This window comes from Rosa chinensis, chromosome 3 (assembly GCF_002994745.2).
Source record: "Rosa chinensis cultivar Old Blush chromosome 3, RchiOBHm-V2, whole genome shotgun sequence".
NCBI classification, from domain to species: domain Eukaryota; kingdom Viridiplantae; phylum Streptophyta; class Magnoliopsida; order Rosales; family Rosaceae; genus Rosa; species Rosa chinensis.
In genome coordinates, this window is record NC_037090.1 from 49026758 (window position 1) to 49041947 (window position 15190).

Genomic DNA, 15190 nt, shown 5'->3' on the forward strand with positions numbered 1-15190 from the left:
ATTGGGCTGCACGAGCTGTTCCTAGTGGCATCGAGCCAACCTCGGATTGACAGGCAACTGAGGGAGGAAATTAACGGTCTCTAGAGGAAGCTGAAGGAGGAGCAAGACAAGTTGGCCGAGACCGAGTGGCGACTCACTAAGGCAGAGTGTGACGCCCTGGATGCCCGCGGTAAGTTGAGCGTCGCCGTCGAGGGGGACCTTGAGCGGAATGAGCGGGTTTTCCAGCTGGAGCAAGATGTAGCTCTGCTGAAGGACCAGGTAGCGGCCAAGGCTAAAAAGGTTGAGATTCTGCATCGGGAGTCTGCCTCCAAAACTGCGGAGCTGAAGAAGTTGGAGGGTGAGGTTGCCCGGCTGGGAGGTGAGAAGGACCGTGCCGAGGCTGCCGCCGTGGAATCCTTCAAGCAATCTGTGGTATATAAGCAAGCCCTGACTGAGGCGACGAAGGCTGGTGCCGCTGCCAATTTGGACCTGCTGAATAAGAAGGGCACCATTGATTGGGTCAAAGCGTCCCAGTCTGCTAGCATGTCGAGCCGACCGTCTGTGCCAGTGGATGGGTCTGCCGCTGCTCAGACCGGAGTTACGCGTTCTGGTAGTGGCAAGAGTGATCATGGTCTAGCGGACGACTCCCAACGAACCCCCGTGCCTACCCAGTCTGAATGCTACTAGGAAAGCTATTCTGCAGATTATGTAGATATTGTGCAGCTGGTTTATTTGTTCTTGATGTGTGTTGGATGATTTGATCTTGTAGTTGATGTGTTCTGTTATTGCATCATGTAGATTAACAAATGGTATCAGAGCTTAGAAATTTCATAAAATACATATCATGCGTTTTTGTTTTGTTTTTAGAAAACCATACTGTGAAAAATTATTTTCTGGAAAATAAAATATATTTTCTATTTATTGTAAAGCAGGCCTTAAGTGTTTTTTAACCCGGTTTTTAGTACTAATCCAATTCATTAAATAGGCCCAAACCCGAGTCCAAAATTTATATATTATTTAAAGAATATTACCGTTAGACACTTGTGCTTTAGGGATCGGATTGAGTTAGGGCTCACTGAGATAAATTCTCAGTTATGGGGATTCAAGACCCCTCTTTAGAATTGATTGGATCATGAGGAAGGGTTGAAATTTGCTACTTGTTTTCTTTTGCTTCCGCTATAAAATAATTGTTGCAGCGTTGTAGCAGAGGCCAAGGTATGTTCATTGGGAATCCCAGAACTTGTATTTCAATTTCTGCATACGGAAAGAGTTGTCATACGGATTATTGTTTAGCATATGGAAAGGGTTGTCATAATCATATTTGGAATGCTTGATCATGCATATTGAAGGAATCCTGCATATATGGTTGAATGCCTTACTGTGATCATGTGATGTAAAGTGTGAAATTGTGAATTATATGATTACTGTGATAGTATGATATGATGATTTTGATTGAGTATTGTTTGTTAGCGAAGTTAAGAGCTCTAAAGGATCGGTTGAAAGAGTGGAATATCAACTCATTTGGTAATGTGCATCACATGGTTTATGCAGCAGAATCGGCATTGGATCTTGTTCAAACTGAAATTTCAACTCAGGGTCCTTCTGAAGAAAGATTGCAATGGGAGCTTTTGGCCTATCAACATTATCAGAGTACGCTTACAATGCAGGACTCATTGCTTCATGACAAAGCGCGAATAAGATGGTTGACTGAGGGGGACAGGAACACATCCTTTTTACACAACATGGTAAAAATCCGAAAGCTACATAAATCCCTTTCTTCTTTGAGGGCTAGAAATAGAATTCTGATAGACCATGATCAGATAGCAAATCACATTGTCAGACACTTTGAAGGGGCCTTTACTAAAGATGACAATCTTGTAAATTCGGGCTTGGTGGAGAGAGTGATCCCTGGGTTGGTGACAAACTTGGAGAATAAGTCCCTTACTTTAGTTCCCACTTCAATTGACATTCATGAGGCAGTTTTCTCAATGGATGAGTTCAGTGCTCCAGGGCCAAATGGCTATAGCGGATGTTTCTTTAAGCGATGTTGGAATATTGTGGCTTCAGACGTGATTTCTGCTGTTCAGAGCTTCTTTACAACAGGTTTTGTACTTCCACATTTTAATTCCAGTCTGATTAAATTAATTCCAAAGACACAAGAGGCGGATAAAATCTCTGACTTCCATCCAATTGCTCTAGCTAATTTGCTTTTAAAATAATCTCTAAGATAGTTGCTACTCATCTAAGTCCAGTAGCTGCTATAATCATCTCTCCGAACTAGAGTGCCTTTGTCAAAGGGCGGTCTATAGTTGATCCCATTATCTTAACCTCAGAATGTATTAATCTATTGGACAACAGGTGCAAAGGTGGAAAAATGCCTCTGAAGCTAGACATCAGTAAGGCGTTTGACACGCTGGATTGGAACTTCTTACTTAGAGTCCTCAGAGCTTTTGGTTTCTCCTCTACTTTCATAAATTGGGTGGATAGCATTTTACACTCTGCACACCTTTCTGTCTCAGTGAATGGTCAATCCTGTGGTTTTTTCACTTGCTCTAGGGGTGTAAGACAAGCCGACCCTTTGTCACCGTTGCTGTTCTGCATTGCAGAGGAAGTTCTTAGTCGAGGTTGTCCGATCTAGTTAATGGAGGAAGAATTAATAGACTTGCTTGCCCAGGAAAACTATCTCCCCCTCTCATGTACTTTTTGCGGATGATGTCATGATTTTTATGCAAGGTGATTCTCGAAGTATTCGAGCCTTAATGCATTTCTTGGAGGAATATGCTCGAAATTCTGGGCAGGTAATTAATAAAGCTAAATCTTCTGTGTTCCTGGGAAAATTTGCGAGGCCTAGAGAGGTTATTATTCAGCGTATTCTTGGGATTCGAGAGGGTCCTCTCCCTTTTACTTATCTTGGCGTGCCAATTTTTCAAGGTTGTCCAAAAGCTCATTATTTCAGATCTATTACTGATAAAGTAAGATGCAAACTTTCTGCATGGAAAGGTTTGCGGCTTTCTCAGGCTTCAAGGCTTCAACTTATTACAGCTACTATCCAGAGTTTGTTGATTTATAGCTTCCAGGTTTATGAGTGGCCTCGCTCGCTATTGCGCAAAGTCCAAAGTTGGATGAGGAATTTCTTCTGGTTTGGAGATCCGTTAAAGAAAGGATCTATTCTTATTGCTTGGTCCCTAAATCCCAAGGGGGTTTGGGGTTGAAGAATCTCTTTCATCTAAATAAGTCTCTTTTACTGAAGCGTTGTTGGGCGGTTGCTACTTGTTTGTCACCCTCGGCATTGTTTCTTAAAAGCCGGTTCTTGAAATTGGGGTTGGAACCTTGGTCTTATTATAAAAAGTCTTCCGTCTGGACTGGGTTGAAGAAGTGATGGCCTCTATTCCTATCTAATGTTTGGTGGCTAATTGGTGATGGTGAGAGTGTGTCCTTTTGGAAAGATAATTGGTTGGGAGTTCCATTATGTGATATGTACAATCTGGAGTCGAGTGTTCTACCTTTTCTATTACGTCCCGAACCAAGAATTAACGATTTATTCACTATTTGGATGGTAACTGTTGAATACTCTCAATTTTTACTTTTTATCGATATTTTAGTAGCCCTAAAAGTTGACGTTTCGTTCGGGTCAAAATTTGAGGAAATGTTGTGCATGAAAGTTGTAGAGGACTTTAAACCGAGCGCGTGCATATGTGGTGCGTAAAAATTGGACTTAGTATGTGAGAGTTATGGCCAAAATGTAGAAGTTACTGTTCATGGTAATAAATATATATATGGAAGTTACTGTTGGTAGATTTCCATTTTCGGAAAATCTACCTAGCCCCCGGTAAGTCTCTCTTCTCCTTCCCCGACCCTTCCTCCCTTCAGGCCAGATCTTCTCCCTTCGATTTCTTCCCCCTCCGGCCGACCCATGACGAAATCCGGCTATCCCCAAGCTCGTCTCCTCCCCCTTGACGCATCTGTGGTGGTATTTTGTGGAGATTTGGCCGAAGGAGCTCGATTTTGAGTGGGGAAGGTTACTGTAGCAGTTCGCCATTATTGTCGATTTCCGGCGATTCCGGCCATCTCCGGTCACCAAACCGGCGTTGAAGGCTCGGTTTTCGACGGAGATCATTTCGCCCCTAGCCTCGAACCAAGATTTGCTGTGTAGAGGCCGAATCGATAACCTAGGGTTCTTGAATTTCTGGGTTATCTTCGCCGGCCGAATTCGACCATTTCCAGGTAAAATTGGGATGTGTTATAGTTGAGAAAATTAATCAGTGGGTTGAGTTGTAGCTATACATGGAATTTGGTAGCCGTTGGTGGATGTTGGTACCGGCGCGTGGGTGCCACGTGCCGCCACTGTTGGTGGCGCGTGAGACTGTTTTTGGCCGGACTTTGACTTCTGTTGTTGAGATAATTAGTCAATTATACATCTAGTATCATAATTGCAGATTTGGGATAGAATTGGAGATGGAATGAATATGGATTTTGATGTTGTTCAATGGTGGAATTATTAATTGAATTGCGAGGAATCCATCCATCGGATTTCCTTGATTCGGCCTTAAAGCCCATACATTAAGGGAATAACATTAGTGAAGAAGATTGGGAGGTTTTGGGCAAATAATGATAATGTCAGGGTTTTGTTTATTTATCGTAATTTAGTTTTCCATCCAGTAATTATGGGTTTACGAACGTTATATTGTACAGGACGTGAGGAGGATTCCCTCAATGAGGGTTCAGATCGACGGCAGGCTTAGCCGTACATTGTGAGTGGACTTTTGTTTTCAAATAAGTGATGCATGCATTTATTTATTAAAGCATGTTCTATTTAATTGACATATTACTTTCCGAGCATGTGAATTGAATTCGGAATTTGATTGCGATTTATCTCGTAGGTTTGCTTCCAATAATGATTTTTATGAAGTATTTATGATTTATACCGGTTGTGAATTTCGGTTATTAAGTTGTTATGCTCGGATTCGAATTTATAATTGATGTTGATTTTCGACGAATTGTTTTCGATGTGATTTTCAGATTTATACTATTTATATTATATTTATATTCGTCGATTTGAGACTTTATTTGCAAATTGAATTTTGTTGGCGTAAATCTCCATGTTTATTTATCGATTTTCGATTTTGGGCATTGGGAATGCCTCATTGACAATCTACTTATTCCTTTAGCGTGTGGGACACGCTGTTAATTTATACGACTTTATGAGAATTTCCGGGTACGGTTGGGAATCGTACCCGTGTTTTCTTTATTCGTGGGACATGGGGAAGCCTTAAGTATTTATTGGATTTTAATAGTTTTTACCCACCATACCTGTGTCGCTATATTTTATTGCTAGCTAGCCTATTAGTACTCCTCTCTGCTTACTATGTGTTTGTGGGTGAGTAAGAGCAGAGCATGGGATGCTCCAGAGTGTGGGATGCTCCAGAGTGTGGGACACTCCGACCCGAGCCTGGGAGGCTCCCTTCTTTTGTATGGTGAAATTTCTTCCCCATATTTTATCATTACTTGACTAGCGGGGCTAGTCCGATTTCTTTTAACCAGCGGGGCTGGTATGTTTTTCACGAGTGTATGGGAGTTGTATAATATTGGAGGAAGTTGAAAGATTTGATTTGCTGGGTTGTAATTTATATAAGTGGTTATGTTTGTGTAGTTCGATGTTTATACTTGGAAATTTGCGGATTGTTGATAGGAAGCAGGGTGGCTTCAAGCATAGAAATTTATTATACTTAGAAGTGTTTTCAGCAGGTTTAGGGTTGTCCACTTTTAGGGGAGGTTCTGTCGAATTTTCCCGAAAAGTCCCCGCAGGTCCATCTTGGAGTTAGGAGGGTAATTCCGGGATGGGTCCTGATAGTTGGTATCAGAGCATTAGGTTTTTCGTTCCTGTCAATTATATTACTTTATACATTTGAGGACGTCTAGTATCTTCCGAGTGATGGCCCGACCGCGGCGGATCCCGATCGTGTGCTCTTCGATGCTAGTATGTTCTTCAAGTGTATAAGGTAGTTGTCTTAGTACCTTTGATGTGAGTCATCTAATTCTTTTTCAATCTCAGGTGCTATGCCTCCTAGACCCCGGACTCGTGGGGAGACCCCTCCCATTCCAGGAGATGAGAATGCTCCTGGAGGAATAGCGGAAGCTTTGGGACGTATTGTTCAGCAGTTGACTGCAGCGCTTCCGGGCTCCAGAACTGATTTTACCATGGAGCGAGCGAAAAGGCATGGAGCTTATAGCTTCTCCCATGCTCCTGATGCTATGGATGCTCAAAATTGGCTGAACAAAATGGAGAGGGTCTTTACTCAGATTCATTGCCCAGAGGACTGAAAAGTGGGTTTAGCAGTGGACTTTCTTGATGGTGTGGCTTTTGATTGGTGGGCTTTTACTAGCAGGGAATTAGGGAATGATGGTCCAATCACTTGGGAACAGTTCAAGGAACATTTTACTGGGCGGTATTATGGTACAGCTATCCATGACAGGATGAAGTATGAGTTCCTACATTTAGAGAAATGGGACATGACTGTTACGGAGTTTGAGCAGCGGTTCACCCAGTTAGCTCAGTTTGTGCCTGATCTGGTTGCCACTGAGAGCGAGCGGATCTACAGGTTTATTGATGGATTGGGGGGTAATTATCATGTGCAGTTGACAGGAGTGCTATTTAATACTTATCCTGAGGCAGTTAATGCTGCTCTGCGACTAGAGACCATGTTTCTATCTGGTGTCCGACCTCGAGATTTGGGTGGCCCCAATCAGGGTCCATCCAAGAAGGCTGCTTCTAGCTCTGGGTCCGGATCTTTAGTAGGCAGTGGACAGAGTAGTGGATCTAGTATTGGATCTCTTTTTAGACGCGGGGGGCGTATCAGGAGATTCACTCGGGGACAGTCTAGTGGACGCCAATTTGGGTAGAGCAGGGCTAGTTTTAGTAGTCAGCACAGGACTCCAGTTAGTCAGCCAGCCCAATTTGGGCAATACCAGCCAGTTGGGTGCTTTGAGTGTGGACAGCGGGACCACTTTAGGAGGGATTGCCCTCTATTGACCCAGAGAGTTGCATCTACCCCTTTTCAGACCGCTGGTCAGTCATCTGCCGGTACATCTACTGGTGGTACCGTTGCTTCTACTAGCGGTACCCGTATCAGTTCAGCAGCTAGTGGTAGCCCGCAGCGGGGTAAGGGTCAGAGAGGACGTCCCACCACTCATGCTAGATTGCATGCCATGACTCAGCAGGAGGGTCGCGACTCACCTGATGTTATTATTGGTACATTGTCTATTTTTGGTCAGCCTGCTTATACTTTAATTGATCCTGGTGCTTCGCATTCTTTTAGATTTGCATGTTTTGCGAATGTGCCATCATCGCTCCTTATTGGTGAATGGTATGTATTATTGCCTGTGGGAGCATCGCTTAAGATAGAGTGGGTTTTTAGAGGTTGTGGTGTTTTGATTGAGGGTGTTAATTTGGAAGTTGATTTAATTCCTTTAGATCTTGTTGAATTTGATGTAATCTTGGGGATGGAGTTTTTAGCGACTCACCAGGCCAATATTGATTGCTTTCGTAAGATTGTGGTTTTTCAAAGTCCAGGGAAGCCAATAATTACCTTTCAGGGTGATCGGAATGTTCTAACTTCTTGTATGATTTCCGCTTTGACCGCTGAGAAGCTGTTGAATAAGGGGAGCCAGGCTTATTTGGCACATGTGGTGGATACCAATAAGGAGGAGTTGAGTATTAGAGAGATACCGGTGGTTAGGAAATTTCCAGATGTATTTCTTGACGAATTACCTGGTTTACCCCCTGTTAGGGAGATAGATTTTAGTATTGATTTGCTCCCTGGCACCACACCCATATCTTTGGCACCATACCGGATGGCCCCAGCTGAATTAAAAGAGTTGAAGACTCAGTTACAAGAACTAGTAGATAAAGGATTCATCCAATCTAGTGTGTCCCCTTGGGGTGCCCCGGTTTTATTTGTTAAGAAGAAGGATGGCTCTTTAAGGTTCTGCATTGATTATCAGAAGTTGAATAGGGTTACCGTGAAGAATAAATACCCATTGCCTCGTATAGACTATCTCTTTGATCAGTTGAGGGGAGCCAAGGTCTTTTCTAAAATCGATTTGAGATCGGGTTATCATTAGTTGCGGATACGAGAGTCTGATATACCCAAGACTGCTTTTCGATCACGATATGGCCACTATGAATTCAGAGTAATGCCGTTTGGGTTAACTAATGCTCCTGCAGCTTTTATGGACCTCATGAATCGAGTATTCCGTCCTTACCTTGATCGTTTCGTGATTGTGTTCATCGATGATATCTTGGTGTACTCTAAGGACGATAGTCAACATGCCAAACATCTAAGAATTGTGTTGCGAACTTTGAGGGAGGCCCAGTTGTATGCGAAGTTCAATAAATGTGAATTTTGGCTTAACAATATTGGATTCCTGGGTCATATTGTTTCTGCAGAAGGTATTAGTGTGGACCTTTAGAAGATAGAAGTGGTGTTAAATTGGGAAAGACCTACTACCGTGACAGAGATTCGTAGTTTCTTGGGTTTGGCAGGTTATTACCGGCGATTCGTACAAGATTTCTCAAGGATTGCAACTCCTCTCACTAGGTTAACTAGGAAGGGTGTGAAGTTTGTTTGGTCAGAAGAGTGTGAGCAAAGTTTTCAAGAGCTCAAGAGGCGTTTAACTAGTGCTCCGATCCTAGCTTTGCCTGATGATAGTGGGGAGTATGTGGTATACAGTGACGCCTCAAGGCAAGGCTCGGGTTGTGTTCTGATGCAACATGGAAAAGTGATTGCCTATGCCTCTAGACAATTGAAGCCGCATGAGGTAAATTACCCGACACATGACCTTGAATTAGCTGCGGTAATACTTGCACTTAAACTTTGGAGACACTATTTATATGGAGCTCGATGTCAAATCTTTACGGACCACAAGAGTCTTCAATATTTACTTACACAAAAAGAGATAAATCTGAGACAAAGAAGATGGTTGGAGTTGATTAAAGATTATGATTGTACGATCGAGTATCATCCGGGAAGGGCTAATGTGGTAGCTGACGCTCTTAGTAGGAAATCCTATCCTTCTCTGTTACCCTCCCCTTCCTTGTCGCATTTGAGAACAATCCGGGTTCCACTTCTTTATGAATTGTGAGCTACAGGAGTTAATTTGGAAGTGACTAATGAATCTGCAGCCCTAATAACCAGTTTCCATGTGAGGCCAATCCTTATTGACAAAGTACGAGAGGCGCAACTGCATGATGAAGCTCTACAAGAATTGAGAGAGGCAGTGGAGAATGGAGCTAGAGAAGACTTCATTGTCAGAGGGGATGGAGCTTTGATGTTTGGGAATAGAATCTGTGTACCCGATCAGGATGATCTTAAACAGGAAATACTAGAGGAGGCTCATAGTTCTGCTTATGCCATGCATCCTGGCGGAACCAAAATGTATCGGACTCTTAAGGAATACTACTGGTGGCCTAACATGAAGAAGGAAATTGCAGCTTATGTAAGAAGATGCCTAGTGTGTCAACAAGTGAAAGCAGAAAGACAAAAGCCTTCAGGTTTATTACAGCCATTACCGATACCAGAATGGAAGTGGGAGCATATTACTATGGACTTCGTATCAGGATTACCACATACTCGTAATGGTCATGATAACATTTGGGTAATTGTGGACCGGCTTACTGAATCCGCACATTTCTTACCTGTCAGCAAGACTTATAAAATGGATAAATATGCAGAGTTATACATGAATGAGAAAGTGAAACTCCATGGCACACCCGTCTCTATTACTTCTGACCGAGATCCCTGCTTTACTTCAAAGTTTTGGCGTGAGCTGATGGAGGCTTTGGGCACCCAGTCTCAGTTTAGTACCGCATTTCACCCGCAAACAGATGGACAGACGGAAAGGACCATTCAAACACTGGAAGACATGTTGAGAGCTTGTGTTTTGCAATTCAAGGGGAATTGGGATAATCATGTCGCATTGATAGAGTTTGCGTATAATAACAGTTATCACTCCAGCATTGGCATGGCTCCTTATGAAGCCCTTTATGGCAAGCAATGTCGTACCCCTCTATGTTGGAATGAGGTAGGAGAAAGGAAACTTATTGGTCCAGAATTGGTACAAATTACGACTGAAAAGGTCAAAGTGATCAAGGAAAAACTTAAAGCGGCTCAGAGTAGACAAAAGAGCTATGCAGATAACAGAAGGAAAGATTTGGAGTTTCAAGTAGGTGACTGGGTATTCTTGAAGCTATCTCCATGGAAGGGTATTGTAAGATTTGGGAAACGCGGGAAGCTTAGCCCTAGATACATCGGACCGTATGAGATCACGGAGCGGATTGGTGCAGTTGCTTATCGTTTAGCACTACCTCCAAGATTATCCAGAGTACGTGATGTTTTCCATGTCTCCATGCTTCGCATGTATGTTGCTGATCCCTCTCATGTTCTACAAGAGCAACCTATCCGATTGAGGGAAGATTTGACATATGAAGAAAAACCGGTTCAAATACTTGATAGGAGGGAGCAGATACTCAGGAACAAAACTATACCCTTGGTCAAGGTGCTTTGGAGTAATCATATGGTAGAAGAAGCTACTTGGGAACCAGAAGAGCAAATGAGACGGCAGTATCCTCACCTATTTGCTAGCAAGTATGTTAATTTCGAGGTCGAAATTTTCTTAAGGGGGGGAGATTGTTACGTCCTGAACCTAGAATTAACGATTTATTCACTATTTGGATGGTAATTGTCGAATACTTTCAATTTTTACTTTTTATCGATATTTTAGTGGCCCTAAAAGTTGACTTTTCATTCGGGTCAAAATTTGAGGAAATGTTGTTCATGAAAGTTGTAGAGGACTTTAAACCGAGCGCGTGCATATGTGGTGCGTAAAAATTGGACTTAGTATGTGAGAGTTATGGCCAAAATGTAGAAGTTACTGTTCATGGTAATAAATATATATATGGAAGTTACTGTTGGTAGATTTCCATTTTCGGAAAATCTACCTAGCCCCCCGGTAACTCTCTCTTCTCCTTCCTCGACCCTTCCTTCCGGCCCGATCTTCTCCCTTCGATTTCTTCCCCCTCCGGCCGACCCACGACGAAATCCGGCTATCCCCAAGCTCGTCTCCTCCCCCTTGACGCATCTGTGGTGGTATTTTGTGGAGATTTGGCCGAAGGAGCTCGATTTTGAGTGGGGAAGGTTACTGTAGCAGTTCGCCATTATTGTCGATTTTCGGCGATTCCGGCCATCTCCGGTCACCAAACTGCGTCGAAGGCTCGGTTTTCGACAGAGATCATTTCGCCCCTAGCCTCGAACCAAGATTTGCTGTGTAAAGGCCGAATCGATAACCTAGGGTTCTTGAGTTTCTGGGTTATCTTTGCCGGCCGAATTCGACCATTTCCAGGTAAAATTGGGATGTGTTGTAGTTGAGAAAATTAATCAGTGGGTTGAGTTGTAGCTATACATGGAATTTGGTAGCCGGTGGTGGAGGTTAGTACCGGCGCGTGGGTGCCACGTGCCGCCACTGTTGGTGGCCCGTGAGACTGTTTTTGGCTGGACTTTGACTTTTGTTGTTGAGATAATTAGTCAATTATACATCTAGTATCATAATTGCAGATTTGGGATAGAATTGGAGATGGAATGAATATGGATTTTGATGTTGTTCAATGGTGGAATTATTAATTGAATTGCGAGGAATCCATCCATCGGATTTCCTTGATTCGGCCTTAAAGCCCATACATTAAGGGAATAACATTAGTGAAGAAGATTGGGAGGTTTTGGGCAAATAATGATAATGTCAGGGTTTTGTTTTATTTATCGTAATTTAGTTTTCCATCCAGTAATTATGGGTTTACGAACGTTATATTGTACAGGACGTGAGGAGGATTCCCTCAAGGAGGGTTCAGATCGACGGCAGGCTTAGCCGTACATTGTGAGTGGACTTTTGTTTTCAAATAAGTGATGCATGCATTTATTTATTAAAGCATGTTCTATTTAATTGACATATTACTTTCCGAGCATGTGAATTGAATTCGGAATTTGATTGCGATTTATCTCGTGGATTTGCTTCCAATAATGATTTTTATGAAGTATTTATGATTTATACCGGTTGTGAATTTCGGTTATTAAGTTGTTATGCTCGGATTCGAATTTATAATTGATGTTGATTTTCGACGAATTGTTTTCGATGTGATTTCCAGATTTATACTATTTATATTATATTTATATTCGTCGATTTGAGACTTTATTTGCAAATTGAATTTTGTTGGAGTAAATCTCCATGTTTTTTTATAGATTTTCGATTTTGGGCATTGGGAATGCCTCATTGACAATCTACTTATTCCTTTAGCGTGTGGGACACGCTGTTAATTTATACGACTTTACGAGAATTTCCGGGTACGGTTGGGAATCGTACCCGTGTTTTCTTTATTCGTGGGACATGGGGAAGCCTTAAGTATTTATTGGATTTTAATAGTTTTTACCCACCATACCTGGGTCGCTATATTTTATTGCTAGCTAGCCTATTAGTACTCCTCCCTGCTTACTATGTGTTTGTGGGTGAGTAAGAGCAGAGCATGGGATGCTCCAGAGTGTGGGACACTCCGACCCGAGCCTGGGAGGCTCCCTTCTTTTGTATGGTGAAATTTCTTCCCCATATTTTATCATTACTTGACTAGCGGGGCTAGTCCGATTTCTTTTAACCAGCGGGGCTGGTATGTTTTTCACGAGTTTTTGAATTTAAAGAAATACGTTTTATAAACATTGCGTGCATCGAGATTTTATAATTGAAATTTGTGGGAAAGAATAAACTTTTCTTCCTTTATACTTATTTATTTTGTCCACTCACGCTAACGTTTTTATGTACTTTTCCCCCTGGGCCCTTTGGTTTCAATTGCCCAGACCGCAACGTTGCTGACCGGCTTAGGAGTGGAGGCTAGCACCACCTTTGCCATCTATCCTCAGTAGGTTATTTGTTAACCTACTTTATGTATTATATTTCGAGTGTGTTGTTTAGATTGCTCTGATTACTTTAAAAGGGTGGATTTATACATTTGTATAATTATGAGTGTATGGGAGTTGTATAATATTGGAGGAAGTTGAAAGATTTGATTTGCTGGGTTGTAATTTATATAAGTGGTTATGTTTGTGTAGTTCGATGTTTATACTTGGAAATTTGCGGATTGTTAATAGGAAGCAGGGCGGCTTCAAGCATAGAAATTTATTATACTTAGAAGTGTTTTCAGCAGGTTTAGGGTTGTCCACTTTTAGGGGAGGTTCTGTCGAATTTTCCCGAAAAGTGGGCCCCACAGGTCCATCTTGGAGTTAGGAGGCTAATTCCGGGGTGGGTCCTGACATTTTCTTCATGACAAAGTTAGTAAATTCATCATTGATAAAGAATGGGTGCTGCCAGCTATTTTTTCTGCATTATTTCCGGAGGCTGCGGTCCTAATTCGGGACACTGTCATTCCATTGGATCCATTGCCAGATGCAGTGATTTGGACTGCTACCACGTCAGGTGCTTTAGCTTCTAAGGATGCTTACAAATCATTAGCTGTTCCAGGCATGGTTGTTGAGTGGGGCAAGCTTCTTTGGAATAAGGCCATTCAACCCAGAAAAAGCTTGGTTGATTGGCAAGCCTTCCATGGAAGATTCAAGACTGATGATTATCTTCAGAAAATTGGAGTGCATCTCTCCTCACAGTGTTCATTTTGTCGGGTCTATTCTGAATCTTTTCATCATTTAGTTTGGCAGTGCGTTGTTTTGCATGATATTTGGGCCTGGGTTTTTGCTTTGTTTCGCATCTGGCCTGCATACATAATAGATGTACACTCCCTTCTATCTATGGATTTACTACGTAATCTTACCCCTACCCCAGCATCCAAGTTGCTTTGGAGAATGGTGGTTTGCATCTTAATATGGCACACCTGGAATGAAAGAAACAGGCTTCGCAATTTATGCACTGATTTCCACGCTGAGAGATTTAAACATCGCTTTCTTTTAATGGTTAGGGAGTCAACTCAGCTTGTTTTTAAGCCCTATCCTTCATCTGATAGTGCTCTCCCTATTTTCAAATTGCTGGGATTGTCGTCGCTTCAATGCCATGCCCGTGGCTTTAAGCCGGTTACTTGGTGGCCCCCTCCTGAGTCATGGCTGAAAATGAATACAGATGAGTCATTTAGAGACCCCAATACAGCAGGTTATGGTGGTATCTTCCCGGATTCAGGAGGGCAATTTGTGGGTGCTTTTGCCGCAAGAGTTGAGGTTCCTAGTGCAGTGGATGCTGAAGTTCTGGCCGTAATTGAGGCCATTCAAGTGGCATGTGTTCGTCGTTGGACTCATATTTGGCTAGAAATAGATTCTTTGCTAGTGCTCACTTATTTTAAATCCCCAAAGCTCATCCCCTAGCGTCTTCAGGGCCATTGGCTCAATTGTTTACATCAAGCTCGGCCACTGAATTTTTATGTTTCACACATTTATAGAGAAGACAATGGAGTAGCAGCCAAATTGTCTAATTATGGCGCTATGCATGAGGGTTCAGTTTGGTGGCTCTCGCTACCATCTTTTCTCGCTTCTCCATTTGGTCATGATGTTTCTTTGCGCACTAGCTACAAATTTAACTAGTACACTTTCATTTTGTTCAGTTTGGGCTCTTACTTGGAGTTCCAGTTTGTATTGTTTATTTCTTTTGTTAGTTTTAGATTGCTGTATTAGAAGCGGTTTTGGCCTAGTCCCCCGCTTTTTATTGTTTCTCTTGCCATTAGGGAGTGGTTTCAGCCTAGTCCCCCTCCTTTGTATCTTCTTTTTATTATCAATAAAATTTCGAATAAGGGCAATGAGTTAGCCTTTATTTCGCTTCAAAAAAAAAAAAAAAAAGGTTTTTAGTTAACAATTAGAAATATGTCTCCCAACATAAAATCTGCAGTATTGTTATTTTCATGGCATAAATTAATAAGTTCATACAGAAATTGAGCATATGGTTATTAATTCTAGTTTTGGTATTCTTGAAAGATTGTATTGGTCATTTTGCACAAAGCAAGTTTTCACTATCACTCTTCAAGGATTTTAAGTTTTAACAAAACTGGAACTTGTGTTTCTGCATTTAAAATTGCACTTATATTTTGTCTTCCAAAGAAGTAGTTCACTGTGTAATTTTGAATACAGAACAGTATCATATGTAAATACAATCATCTATTTAGATACCTTGAAGCTTTTCTTGT

General features: G+C 42.0%; 1 pseudogene; it reads left to right on the plus strand.

Moving 5' to 3' along the window:
* Positions 1-1418: 1418 nt before the first annotated feature.
* LOC121052333 lies at positions 1419-14378 on the plus strand (annotated as a pseudogene).
* Positions 14379-15190: the final 812 nt, after the last annotated feature.